The sequence below is a fragment of the Lactuca serriola genome, chromosome 3 (assembly GCF_051521515.1).
Source record: "Lactuca serriola cultivar US96UC23 chromosome 3, Lser_US96UC23_V15, whole genome shotgun sequence".
NCBI lineage: Eukaryota > Viridiplantae > Streptophyta > Magnoliopsida > Asterales > Asteraceae > Lactuca > Lactuca serriola.
Window position 1 is genome coordinate 58166536 of NC_136410.1, and position 15596 is coordinate 58182131.

Below are 15596 nucleotides of genomic sequence, written 5' to 3' on the forward strand. Positions count from 1 at the left end.
CTTACCACCCCCTTGAGCTAAGAAAACCCTAATCTCGCATACTCTCCGTTTTTGTGTGTTAAGAAGCTTGGAAGGTGGATTTTGCAAAGAGAACTTAAAGTTTAAGAAGCTTGAAGCAAGGAGGAGCTTTTGGATCTGTTTCTACTTCATCTTGGCATCATCTTAAAGGTAACAAGTCGTTACCTTGACTTCTCTCTAGCTAGATCTCTTCATGCATAGGTTTAGGGCCATTTTTAGCATATTTGTGGACCATTTCAGGTATTGGGCATGATCTGAAGTTGTAACTTCAGATCTGAACTCCTCTAGGTCCCTATAGTCATAAAGTTATCAGATTTAGCAAGCTTTAGCCCTTCTCTTTGGGTTAAACCTTTCCCTTAGCTTGGTTTTGGCATTTAGGACCATGCATGTACATAAAGTTCGCAACTTTACGTGGAAACCATGCCCTAGGAGGTTAGATATGAAATTTGGAGCTTTGGGTAGCTTAAAAATCATCTAAATGAGAAATTGACTGAAGGGACTTGATGAGTTGCATGGTTAACTCGACGAGTGGGATGGAGATTGGCCATGGTGGGTTTCTGCATGGACTCGGCGAGTCAGTGAGACGAATCGACGAGTCAGTTAGGGTTTTCTCGACATTTGGACTCGCTTGGACTCGACGAGTTGTATGGAAACTCGACGAGTCAAATAGGGTTTTCACGATTTCTCAAGTTCTGGAAGGACTCGACGAGTCAGTGAGCTGCACTCGACGAGTTGGGTCAACAGGGACTGATGACCTTGACCGTTGACTTTGACTTTGACCAAGGGTTGACCAGTTTGACTTTTGGGGGGTATTTTAGTAATTTGGGAATTTATAGAAGTGGATCATTGGTAGATGTAGGTGTTGGAGTTGGAGCTGTATTTGGAGGAGTTTGACATTATCACTCAGAGTTACTTGTGAGGTGAGTTGTCATCATTATACTAACAGGGTCGAAGACACCAATGTCGGCTCTTTTTGGATTTGTATTCGGGTTTATTGCATGATATGCTTATTAATTTACATCCTGGTAGTTAGGATGGTGATATGCTTAGTGACCTGGTTAGGTTGGTATCCTAGTATATAGGATAATGTTATGTTAGTGACTGGTTAGGTCGGTATCCTGGTTATAGGATGTTGCTATGATTAGTGATCTGTTAGATCGGTTTGACTGTTATGTACATGCTAACGTATGATATTTAAGTACACATGATTGTTTAATTGGGGTTGGGTTGAGGCGGACCTGCTTTGTGTTGAAGGCCAACATACCCCAGGCGGACCGGATAGACTGCAAACCCGAGAGGGCATATTAGTCAGGCCAAAGGCCCGACGAGCGGTTCGGATAGGCTGAAGGTCATGCGAGGAGGTCCAGACGTGTCGAAGGCGCGGAGAGCGGTCCAGATAATCTGAAGGCCCTGCGAGGCGGCCCAATTAGGCTCGAGGCTCATTATGCATGTTGTTTGTTTATATGATATGATTATGATTGTATTATATTGGTATTTTGGGGAAGCTCACTAAGCCTGAGGCTTAAAATTGTTGATTTTGTTTCAAGTATTTCTGATGATCGCGGGAAGACGAAGACGTGATCATGCACCTCCTTATGTTTATGATTTAATTATTGGATACTCTGATATTAAGCTATTTTAAAAAATTTTGTAATAATTATCGGTTTCTAAATGATTTAAAAAGTTTTAAATCGGTTTGAGTTTTTTTTTTTTTTTTTTTTTTTTATTTTATTTTATGAATATTACAATACAAAAAGGACTTTCGTGATCACAGACCAAGAGTTGCCTCGTCCTCGATACGGTGAGATCTCCATAGTATGGGGAGATGCATGTAATGTTGACCGGGTGACGCGTCAAGTAGTGTTGCACGTGTCACAATCAGCAAATAAAAGTCCCAAAAATGGTTGACTGAGTTCTCATTTTACTATTGAATATAATAACGTCACGTCATTTTGATATTGTGGCATTTGTATTGTGTAGTGCTGTAACTTTTGTGGGACACTAACTTTTTATGATAAAAATACAAAAAGAAAATCCATCACTGATTACAAGTTGTTATTAAACGATGCATAAGAAAAATACTCTTACGTATTTTGTACAATTAAAAATCTTTTACTGGTTTTGCGAACAACATTATACGGTTTATATCCATAATCCATATAGATTTTATACTTGATTAATATGCGTAACAATTGTCTTTATTGTCAGGAATATTAATGACTAACTTTTTTTTCCCGAAATGGTTTTTCAAGTCTTAATGAGTATTTTATATAATTAAGGAGTCTCACGTGATTAGCTTTTTAGTCATATATAGGATAGGATTTACAGAAATACCTTATTATTTAACTTATATATATCACCTAAGCAATATACCTTATTATTTAACTTAGATATATATCACCTAAACAATATATTCTTAAATGTTATTAATTAATAATTATGATATGCAATAAAAGATGTCAAGTTGACAACTATTAGTTAGGTCTTGTGAGAGAGAATGAGAAATCAAAATCATTTATAATTTATTAATTTGGAATGCTGGAAGCCAGCAGACCCCTCTGCCTCCGCCTCTACCTCGTCCCCCACAAACCTTTTCTTTGCACCACTCAAAATTAGTGGCTAAAATATTAGCAAATTTAACAGACTACTACATTACGCATTTAAGATAATCGATTACAGGTATCTAATATCATAATAATAAATTTAATTAAGATAAATAAATAATGATGTATCATGTATACCGGAAGGTTATTTCAGATGTCAACCTGTGAGGATAACTATAGATTTATTATTATTATTATTATTATTATTATTATTATTATTATTATTATTATTTTGCATTAAACAAATTATGCACAGTTCATCAACTTTTGGGTGAAGACGACACTATTAACAAATTTTATTGAAAAAACAAGAAAGAAATTACTTAAATAAATAAAGATAACATTTGCCTTAAAAGTATATTTTTTTTTGTTACCTTATTTCAAAACTACTTTTAAAAATATGTTTTTAATGAGACTTATACCTTCAACATGATGGAAAGAGGACAACACCGGATATCATTAATCTAGAAGCGCATTGGTTCAAAATTAGAGCTACAATGCAAATATGGTTGTTCAACTTCAACTTATTTATTGTAAATTAAATAACTTACGGGTTATTGACATAGCAACACAGGAAAGTTTTACTTTTAATTTTAAATGACTATTTAACTTTCTTTTGTATCTGTCAAACCATTAAACTCGAAAATTACATGAGTAAACACCATTTTGCTAAAAATTATCAGGTATCCAGGTTACATTTGCTTATGTGCACATTGACTTTCAAAGGTTTTCATAGCCATGTGGATGCCTACGTGGAGTTTGACATTCAAAAACCATCATCAATCTCACCACCACCACCACCACCTTCTGTTTCCTCCTACTATCACCGCTACCATCCATCCAATGCAAAATCATTATATAAATAATCATTAAGTTTCTAAATTCAATATATTAGTTAATTAAATAAATTTGAGAAAAAAAGGTAAAATGGTAGCATGATGCCGGTAAATTCACCGCTAAACCTTAAACCCTAATCGTCGAACAAAACTCTTCCTCCTCTCACTTGCAAATGCTAAAGCTTTTTCCCCGGCGGCTACATGACCTCTACAGCCAAAACCAACCACCAATCCTCTTTATATTTCGTCATCTAACAAAATCTCATTTTGAAGACGACCCACATTTTTCCCCAATCCTCAAAACTATAAACCCTCAAAATCTAAACAACAAGAAGTTCAAAGGAAATGCATCGAACAAGAAACCCTTGAATGAATTTCTTATAAAATCAAATTTACCCTTTGATTTCAGGTACTTGTACTCCGAGACCAACCCTTCCGTTGAACCCATTGGGTATCGAGAAACCCCAAAATTCTCTCATTTTGGACCGAGCCGATATGAACGGGCATGGACTGGCACGGTGGCTCCGTTGCATCAGGCATTGGAAGAAGGAAAAGCTTGAAGACACAAGAAGGAGCTTATAGATCTAGAATCTTTGCCACATCCACGACACTTTTTTGGTATAAATCTTGAACCTTGCCTTGTAGTTGTTTAGATCTTCTTTTAAGGCTATTTTGGTTGGTTTTGTCCAAATATCACGGTCCTTGGGAGTTGGACGTACCAAATGGGTTAACACTTTAGATCTAGGGTCTTGAGGGGTCTTCATGGCATAAAGGTGCCAACTTTATGGCCATGGGAGTCCCATGCAACCTTAGGACCATCATTTTGGCCTTTTGGATCTTCTGATAGGCATGCATGTAGAGAAAGCTGGAACTTTACGTGATCTTTCTGTCCCTAGAGTCTAGATCTATGACCTCATGGTCTATCTTGAAGTTTTGGTGGCCTTTGGATTAAGACTCTGGCCTTTTTGGGTTAGGGTTTGAACTTAATCTCTTTAAGAAAGGTATTAAGGGGTAAAGTTGGAAGCTTTACCCTTCTAGAGGCATTTCCTGTCTGGATCTGGAGTATAACGGATAGATCAGGAATAATGGCTTAATGCATTAAGAAGGGTTAACAGACTGAAGAACTCGACGAGTTCAGGGAAGAACTCGACGAGTTGTATTGGGAAGTTCTGATTCTGTTGAAAAGGAAGAACTCGATGAGTTCACGGAAGAACTCGACGAATTGGATCGCGATATCATGATTCTATGATTCATGGAAACTCGGCGAGTCGAAGGGCAACTCGACGAGTTGAGTCAAATCGGAGAGTTGACTATGACGTGACTTTTAACTTTGACCAAAGTTGACCCTTAAGGGGTTATGAGTATGAAGGGGGTACTTAAAGAAATCCTTTATGTTTAGGGGATTGAGTTGGATTGATATTCGGAGTCGGGGGTTGTTCAGCTACTTCCCCGTATTCGAGGTGAGTTACCTTTCCTGTATAAGTGGGTCGAAGGCACCAATGTCGGCCCACTAGTAGTTGTTTATGGTTGAGATGATTGTCTTTGTGATAATTGTCTGGTATGCCTCTATCTGTTGTGATTTATGTGCTTGTATGTTATGATATTATGTGGTAGTGGTGGGGGTGAAATAGACCATGTATCTGGTTGAAAGAGACTGAAGAGGAGGACAACACCCAGATATGTTCGGCAGTATCCGGTTGAAAGAGACCGAAGGGGAGGCTAGCACCGAGTTATGCTTAGCAGTATCCGGTTGAAAGAGACCGAAGGGGAGGTCAACACCCAGATTTGCTGGGTTATATGTTTGTTGTATGGTATGCGGTATGACGAGGGAACTCACTAAGCTTCGTGCTTATGGTTTTCAATTTTGGTTTCAGGTACTTCTTCTTCAAAAGGAAAGGAGCTGACATGATCGCAACGCATCACACTATGATTTTTTCGCAATATGAGATCTTAAGGGATTGTACTCTGATATTGTTTTCCTATGACATGTTGTGGTTTTTGACACTTGGGTTTGATTATGATTTGGATGGCACTGTTGATGTTTTCAGAGTACCATTTTTATAAATAAATATGAAATTTTTGGTTCCGAATTTTGGTTACAGTGGTGGTGGTGGTGAGATAGATGATGGTTCTTCAATGTCAAAGTCCATGTGGACACCCATATGGCTATGAAAACATTTGACTATAAGAAGCCAATGTACACATCAACAAATGTAGCCTGGAAACCTGATCATTTTAAGGAAAATGGTGTTTTAGACATGTAATTTTTGAGTTTAATGGTTTAACAGGTACAAAAGAAAGTTAAATGGTCATTTAAAATCAAACGTAAAACTTTTATGTGTTGTTCTGTCAATAACCCTAATTACTTTAGTGTCTACATGGACTATATCAAATTCTTTTAAAACAAAAACAAATCAACAAATTTAATAAATATGTTTTATTATAAATTTCTAACTATACTAGGTACTAACGATTTTTTTTACAAAATTTTAATTATACTAACTAGATTGAATAAATAGTAGTTATTTGTTGCAGCTTCTAGACTAAAAGTCTAAGTTATCATATCTTTTGTGTAGATATGTTCACAGTAATCAAGGTATAAACAACCTTATCTTTTAGTACGAAGGAAGTAAAGAAAGAGAGAGAAATATTGAGGGAATACATACAACTTCGTTGTTGCGTCAGTGGTGAGGAAACACGAGAGGAAAGGGGCAGCGTCCAACATATTTGAGATTAAAGGCAAGTAGTCCGGTGACCGACGTGAGGAGGCAAATAACTTGTTGCGGTTTCCGGTCAAATTTGAGATATCTTCTTTTGACGGCAACTATGGGCAGCTTTGGGGTATCTTTTTCCAGTTGTCGGAATAAGTATTTTTGGTTTACAGTTTTTATAAATTCAAAATTAAGTTTAAAAAGTTGTAAATTAGATTAAGATTATTTGTTTTATAAAGTTTGAGAGTAATTTCTTCATTGATTTGGTTTCCTAAGAAATGAATGCTAGTTTTGATTTTTTCCGTGGTTTGCAGCATATTTAGTTATTATTTTTGTGGTCTCTTAAAGTGAATTTTATAAGTTAATTAAATAATTATAGTAAGCTTATAAAAAGGGGGCCAATTAGTCATATTAATGATTTTTTCGTAACTAAACTATATACATAATTATATATAAGGTATTATCAACCTCAAAAATGCCATTCGACCTCTAAGAGCGTCTGTCACTGCCTGTAGCTCTGATATCAGCTGTCACACCCCTGGCCGGTGGCAGAAACGCCGAATGGTGTAAAAGTGGGGAAATTGGTTCGAGACATATATATATATATATATATATATATATATATATATATATATATATATATATATATATATATATATATATATATAACATAACATAACACAAAAGTATGTCACAAACATTTCTTTTATTTATTATAAATTATTTAAGATTACATTGTTTAAAAGTTAAGTACACAACCTAAAAAAGGGTTATTAACATAACAACACATGAAAGTTTTATGTTTGGTTTTAAATGACTATTTAACTTTCTTTTGTACATGTTAAACCATTAAACTCGAAAATTATCTATCTAAAACACTATTTTGCTTAAAATTATCAGGTTTCCAGGTTACATTTGCTGATGTGTACATTGACTTCCTATAATCAAAGGTTTCCATAGCTACGTGGATGTCCACTTGGACTTTGACATTAAAGAACCATCATCTATCTCACCACCACAAACACTTTCCGCTTCTTCCCACTACCACCGCCACCATCCATCCAGTGCAAAATCAAGATGAAAGGGCATGTACTTTTCAAGGTTTGGCCATGGATGCTATCGATCATGTTGTAGGTAACCCAACCCTTCCTTAACACATCATAAATGTCAATTTAATCCGATTAAATTGATTTTCTACACGGAAGCATAATCAATTTACAACAATTTAGTAGTAAATATATGATTTATAACCAAATTGATTTGGCGAGAGCAATCACTATGTCGATATCGTTCAACAGTTCAGATACTTCTTCCTCCGATAATGGAGTCCTAAGAACAACATTTCTCTCTTCTTCTACCTTGGCGATGTCGATAGCCTGATGCAACGAAGCCACCGTGCTAGTCCATGCCCGTTCATATCGGCCCGGTCCAAAATGAGAGAATTTTGGGGTTTCTTGATACCCAATGGGTTCAACGGAATGGTTGGTCTCGGAGTACGAGTACCTGAAATTAAAGGGTAAATTTGATTTTATAAGAAATTCATTTAGGTGTTTCTTGTTCAATGCATTTCCTTTGAGCTTCTTGTTGCTCTGATTTTGGGGGTTTGTAGTTTTAAGGATTGGGGAAAAAAGTGGGTCATCTTCAAAATGAAATTTTGTTAGATGACGGAATATAAAGAGGATTGGTGGTTGGCTTTGGCTGTGGAGGTCATGTCGCCGCCGGGGAAAAAGCTTTAGCGTTTGCGGGTGAGAGGAAGAAGAATTTTGTTTGGCGACTATGGTTTAAGGTTTAGCGGTGAATTTACCAGCATCGTGCTACCATTTTAACTTTTTTTCTCTGATATATTTAAGTAACTAATATATTGAATTTAGAAACTTAATGTTTATTTATATAATGGTTTTGCACTGGATGGATGGTGGCGATGGTAGTGGGAGGAAGCAGAAGGTAGTGGTGGTGGTGGTGAGATTGATGATGGTTCTTTAATGTCAAATGTAACGCCCGTAGATCCGGGCTAGTCAATTTAGAGGCAATAGGGGTCGAAAACGACTTTTCAACAAAAGATTATTTAGAATAAATAATTTGAACCAAGTTGTAGTATATGTCACAAGGTTTCCATACATATAAAGAACGCCGAAATCCGAGTTATAACGAATAAGTTATGACCCGACGAAGTTTCGCGACGGAACCGGCACGGCACCGGGAAGCGTAAATAGTGAATTTACGATAGAGCGAGATTTAGCCTTAGTGTTATCAACAAAAGTCGTAGAATATGTTAAACTAAGAACATCGATAAAAAGAACGCCCAAATCTAACTTCGTATGAAGAAGTTATGATTTTTCGAAGTTTAGAGTTAGTAGTGTACAACCCGAAATTTGAATATTAGATCGAGTGATTTTTAGTCGACACGACCTAAATGAGAATCGAAGATCTCGTTAAGAGTAGCGTAACGAAAAAAAGATGGGCGAAAACGGACGTCGGATGAAGAAGTTATGAGGATTTAACAGACCAATCATGTCCTCGCCTGTTAATAATATAAAATTTAAAATCGAGTCAAAATTAGCCAACGGAGGCTAAACGAAAGTTGTAGAGTACGTTACCACCTTTGCGTGGATATAAAGAACGTCGAAAACGGAGCTCGTATGCGAAAGTTATGATTTTTAGAAGTCGGAAAGTGAATTTGCGAAATCTATTGCGAGGGTGATGACGTGGCTCAATCAGGGCTGTCGCTTGCTGATCACGCTTCACTTCGGATTTACGACACGTCGCTTCGCAGTACGCCCCGCGTCCGAAGAGGTTACGCCCCGCGTAGGTCCGATCTAATCCATCCGATGGGTGCAAGACAGCTGGGTCCGAGCTGGTGGTCTTATCCGAGGAGTACGCCCAGCGTAATGACCGAAGCCTGGCCCTATAAATTGATGTGCGAGGCTTCCATTGTTCTTCACTCCAAATCCACTTCTTTCTCTCACTAGTTTCTCTCTCTAGCTCATCTAAACCCCCCTAATCCCTAGTTAAATCCCTTAGCCCCCGAGGGAAGCCCCAAGGCTCCCGGAGTCCCGAGAAAAAGAGCCTTTCGGTTTCGAAACGCTGCTCCAATTAAGTTCCGGTTTTCGATAAAATTCACTGTAAGTGTGCTATGCTTACGCAATTTTTAATATAGCTTTCAAATAATTATAGGAATGTTATTAGGTCCTTAAAATAATTATTTGGGCTATTATTATGAGTTATATTGAGTGTTATTAACGCTTATATAATAATAATAATAGTCAGACAATTAATTTGTCGCGGTTATCGTTAGACTAAACCCTAGTGGTATCGATACTAGGTTTTATCGAAGGAAAATCATTTTGAGAGTATCGAAGTGCTATCCAAGCGCCGAGTCACCACCTACTCAGGTGAGTGCATGGTCCCTTTCATCTTACACATAGATATGAAGTATTTTATATAAACTACGTGCCATGTGTGCATATTATCTGAATACTTGCTGTGTATGCTGGATGAACGTTTTATACATGTTTTAAAGGATTTAAATTGTATACGTATTTTATATATATGAATATGTTGGGTATGACATGGGTAGATGAATGATGAGAGATATAAGATGATGAGAGTATACATTGGCAGCTATAGACTTAGTGCCTATGGGACGAACACCGGTAGCTATGGACTTAGTACCTGTTAGACGTTGGTAGCTATGGATTTAGTACCTGTTAGGAATTGGTAGCTATGGACTTAGTACCTATTAGTTAGACGCTGGTAGCTATGGATTTAGTACCTGTTAGGAACTGGTAGCTATGGATTTAGTACCTGTTAGGAGCTGGTAGCTATGGATTTAGTACCTGATAGGAACTGGTAGCTATGGATTTAGTACCTGTTAGGAGCTGGTAGCTATGGATTTAGTACCTGATAGGAACTGGTAGCTATGGATTTAGTACCTGTTAGGAGCTGGTAGCTATGGATTTAGTACCTGATAAGAACTGGTAGCTATGGATTTAGTACCTGTTAGGAGCTGGTAGCTATGGATTTAGTACCTGATAGGAACTGGTAGCTATGGATTTAGTACCTGTTAGGAGTTGGTAGCTATGGACTTAGTACCTGTTAGGAATTGGTAGCTATGGGTTTAGTACCTATTAGATAAACACTGGTAGCTATGGATTTAGTACCCGATGAGTAGATTATAGCAGTTATGGATTTAGTGCCAGTCCTATAACTCTAGAAGTAAGGGACTTCGGAATAAACGAATGCAGGATAGATGACTCTTAGGTTAAATCCTTAAGAGTAAAGAAGATAATGGGGATGGATAATTGGTTTGATTGTTTGAGTGTTTAACCATAATAATTATATTATTGTGGGTTGAAAACCCTATGTACTCACCAGGTTTCCCAACCTGACCCACTCAGTTTATTTATATCACAGGTGTTGATACGAAGTCACATTACACTAAGAGATTAAAGGGATGTAGATCACTAGTGTAAATAAATGTAAGTTCTGTTTATGCTTATGTTTCTATATTGACCATGACATCCCAAATGTTTTAAAATGAATAAAATACGTTTCTTCGAAATTGTTTTTAATAACGTATTCATCGTGTTTTTCTGGGAACAAATTCCGCAACATTTTTAAGAAAAGAAGTACTCTGATTTTTATAAAGCATAAATCAAATCGGTCTTTTCTGGCCGTGATTTTGGGGATGTCACATCAAACTCCACGTAGGCATCCACATGGCTATGGAAACCTTTGAAAGTCAATGTGCACATAAGCAAATGTAACCTGGAAACCTGATAATTTTAAGCAAAATGGTGTTTAGACAGGTAATTTTCGAGTTTAATGGCTTGGCAGATACATAAGAAAGTTAAATGGTCATTTAAAATCAAACGTAAAATGTTCATGTGTTGTTATGTCAATAACCCAAGTAATTACTAACATCTGTATATATAACTACAATGATCGGAAAGTGCTAAACTTTAAGACAAGCAAAAAAAAAAGAAATCATTAGCATGGTTTGAAATTGTTATTAAAAACTATTTCTATTAAACTTGTTTATATGTTTTTGTTTAGAAAATTTTATTTCGCCCCCCTAGTTATGTCCTTCGTGCTCCGCCCCTAACTACAGGTTATAGCAAACTAGTAATTCCTTAGGAACTATGACTATAACCTAGGGCCTAAACCTCTGAATTAGTTAAACACTTAAACCTAATAAAACTATTATTATTACATACCGTACAGATAGGCTACTTACGAGAAAGGTGCCTAGGCTGGAAAATTGTTGTTTGGGTTGCTAGATTTTAGAACAGCTATATGCTAAAATGGTCATGTCCTCCGATTTTTCCTACCTGGTCGATCCTTGTTTAGTGGTCTTCAAGTGCACAAACATAGAATTAATAAAATATCCTAATCAATCTCTAATCAGATAAAGAGTCATATAAACTCTTATAAATACACCCTTATATTATAAAAACTATCCATTCAAATCACAACTTAAGACTTTAGGTGTAACATCCCAAAAATACGAGCCAAAAATTTCACTTTTAAAACATATACTTAGCAAAACATTCGAAATAAAACGTTCACCGATCATAACATTCCATAAAGATATCGCATGTCTGGAAAAACATTTTCATAAAACATAATAATGTCAGAGTACAAATCCCCAGGAAGATCTCATAGTGCGGAATACAGGGCATGTGTGTGATGGGCCACTATCGTGCCAGCTCTTTCCCCTTCGAAGAAGAGGTACCTGAAACCAAAAATGAAAACTGTAAGCACGAAGCTTAGTGAGTTCCCCCAACGTACCACATACCATACAATCACATAACATAAATATATTGCCAGGCATATCTGGGTGCCCGACCTACCCCTTCGGTCCTCTCGACCGGATACTGTCTAGTATATCTGGGAGCTGGCCTCCCCTTCGGTCCTCTCGACCGAATACTGACCAGTATATCTGGGAGCTTGCCTCCCCTTCGGTCCTCTCGACCAAATACTAACTAGCATATTTGGGTGTTGGTCTCCCCTCCGGTCCTCTCGACCGGATATTGGGGACTATTTCACCCCTACTACTACCACATAACACATATATCTCATAATCTATCTAGCATGGCTGGGCATGACCGACCCTTCGGCCCTATCGAACGATATACTGGGGACTATCTCTCCTACTGTCACTGGCACATAGCATCATAACATACTAGCACAACAACATATCACAGGTAGTAGCAACCCTAGATTAAATATCACAGAGACAAACATCTATCATACAATCCTACTGGTGGGCCAGCATTGTGGCCGTAGACCCACCGCTACTAGAAGGTAACTCACCTCAAAGTAGCTGTTGATCTGCGTGGGAACTGACTGTCTTCTGCTGCTGCCGCTCCGGAAATCCTCTGGCTATAATTCCCACAAAACCCTTAGTCAAATACTGCTAACCGACCTCAGGGTAAAATGACCATTTACCCCTAACCAAACCAAGAGTCAAAGTCAAAGTCAACTGCCAGTTGGCCCGACTCGCCGAGTTGACTTGCCAACTCGCCGAGTCCCTATCCCTTTGTCCGACCATAAACCCGTCTCTACTCATCGAGTTAAGCATTGACTTGACGAGTTCTCCTTCTAAACTAAAGGCCAATAGTCCTTCATTCTACTCGCCGAGTTGTATGAACAACTCGCCGAGTTCATCTTCATCCGAAGAACACCCTATGCTGAGACTCGCCGAGCTGTATGAACAACTCGCTGAGTCTGTTCTTGAGGTAAGAAGATTTCCTTGAACTCGCCGAGTCATGGCATTGACTCGCCGAGTTACTTCATGAGTGATTCTGGCTTCCGACCCACTGAGTCACACCCCATGACTCACTACTCAAACCCGCAACACGAGAAGGGGGACAACTTGGGGACTCGCGACTCGACTCGCCGAGTCCGAGGAACGACTCGCCGAGTCTGCCACATGCAAATACTATATACTCGATTTTGCTTGAATCCAGCTCATGCCATTCATAGATCTGGGTTTCTAGGGCCTGATTAACACGTAAAGTTTCCAACTTTACGTGTAAATAAACACCAATGAGGGTTTTAGGGCTCAAAATGCACCAAAAGAGTGGATCTAGGGCTTTCATGCAATATGGATCCATAAAGGCGGTAGATCCAAGCTCCTGGAGCTCAATCATGCCTAGATCTAGAGGCTAAACAACTTATTACCAATCCTAATACACAACAAACTTGGGGAAAGGCTCAAGAAGGACTTTCATGGAGCTACAAGGGACAATAAGCATGAAAACAGAGGGAAATTGAGTTATACCTCAAGGAAATCACTGAGATAACACAAGGATGCCTGGCCTCCTTCTTCTCTTCTTGATCTACTCTCCTTCCCCCTCCAAATCTTCAAGAAAACACACCAAAATGCCTCAATCTCACAAGGAACAAGGCTTGAACGAAGTAGAGAGCTCTGAGGGTGAAGGGGGCGAGCTTGGGGGCGGATAAGAGGGTTTAAATAGGGTGCAAACCCTTGAAATTTAGGGTTTCATTAGACAGCTATGACTCGCCGAGTCGCCAACTTAAACGTGCTCCCAAAACCGTCTTCACTCGGCGAGTCGGGCCTAAAACTCGCCGAGTCCAAGGCTAAAAATGAAAATACTTAGATAGATTTTACGTACCAGGAACCAAGTGCTACAAATCTCCCCCACTTATTTTAGACTTTGTCCTCGAAGTCTACTGCTCGATCCTGAAACAGCTCGGGGTAATGCTCCATCATTTCTTCCACCAGCTCCCAAGTCCATTCCGAACCCTTTCGGTGCTGCCATTGCACCTTTACTAATTCCACCCTCTTGTTCCTCAGATCCTTCGACTTCCGGTCGAGGATTGCGATTGGGCACTCAATGTAATTCAGGCTGTCATCAACCTGTATATCCTCTAGCGGCACCACCGCTGAATCATCCACTAGGCACTTCCGCAGCTGGGAGACATGGAAGGTGCTGTGGATCTGACTAAGCTCGGCTGGCAGATCCAGCCTATATGCCACCTTGCCCACCCGGGCTATAACCCTGAACGGACCAATGTATCTCGAGCCCAACTTGCCCCACTTCCTGAATCGAATGACGCCTTTCCAAGGCGACACCTTCAGGAGAACCATATCCCTGACCTGGAATTCCAGGTCTGAACGGCGCTTGTCGGCGTAACTTTTCAGCCGAATCTGTGCAGTCTGAAGCCTGCTTGGAACCTGCTGGATCCTCTCGGTCGTCTTGAGCACCACCTCGGTGCTCCCCATGACCCTCTGGCTAACTTCACCCCAACATATCGAGGTCCTGCACCTCCGACCATACAACATCTCGAAGGGAGGACGGTCAATACTCGCATGCTAGCTGTTGTTGTATGAGAACTCAACCAAGGGAAGATAAGTATCCCAGCTACCACTGAAATCTAGCACGCATGCCCGCAACATATCCTCCAAAGTCTGGATGGTCCGCTCGCTCTGTCCATCCGTCTGTGGGTGAAAGGCGGTGCTAAAATGTAGACGAGTGCCCAACTCATCATGAAACTTCTTCCAAAACCTGGAAGTGAACCATACATCTCGGTCTGATATCACTGACATTGGCACCCCGTGCCGCGCCACTATCTACCTGATATAGATATCGGCCAACTTTTCGGCCGAGATACTCTCCTGGATCGAGATAAAATAGGCGCTCTTGGTCAATCGATCCACGATGACCCAAATCGAATCTACTCCTCGCACAGTCCTGGGAAGCTTCGTGATAAAATCCATCGTAATATCTTCCCATTTCCACAATGGGATGTCCAACGGCTGCATCTTTCCGTGCGGTCTCTGATGCTCGGCCTTGACCTTCCTGCAGGTCAAACACCGCTCGACGTACCATGCCACATCCCGCTTCATGAAGGGCCACCAATAGTCTAGACGAAGATCCCTATACATCTTCGTCGCCCCTGGATGAATAGGGTTTCATCTGACAGCTGGGACTCGCCGAGTCCAGAATGTGGACTCGTTGAGTCGCCAACTTGAACGTGCTCCCAAACCCGTCTCCACTCGGCGAGTCGGGCCTAAAACTTGCCGAGTCCAAGGCTAAAAATGAAAATACTTAGATATATTTTACGTACCAGGAACCACGTGCTACATTAGGTCAAAAACGAATCCTAGGGTTAGTCTAATATTGTGGTAGTACCACAGCTAGACCTAGAATGCGCAACTAAGTTTATTATGGTCCGAATTGACGCACGCCTAAACCTGGATGTCATAGTTAACTATCTAAATGCTTGAGGATTTATGGATCAGTAGTTTAGTAAGCCTAATTAAGAGATTAGGACAAGGCCCACGACTAGAAGATCTTTCGGATCAGTAGCATAGATCGACTTCATGAAGACTAGAGCCTTAGATCAAGACCTAGTGCAAGAGGATGGTACACTTTGAGGATATCCGGAATTGAGACATG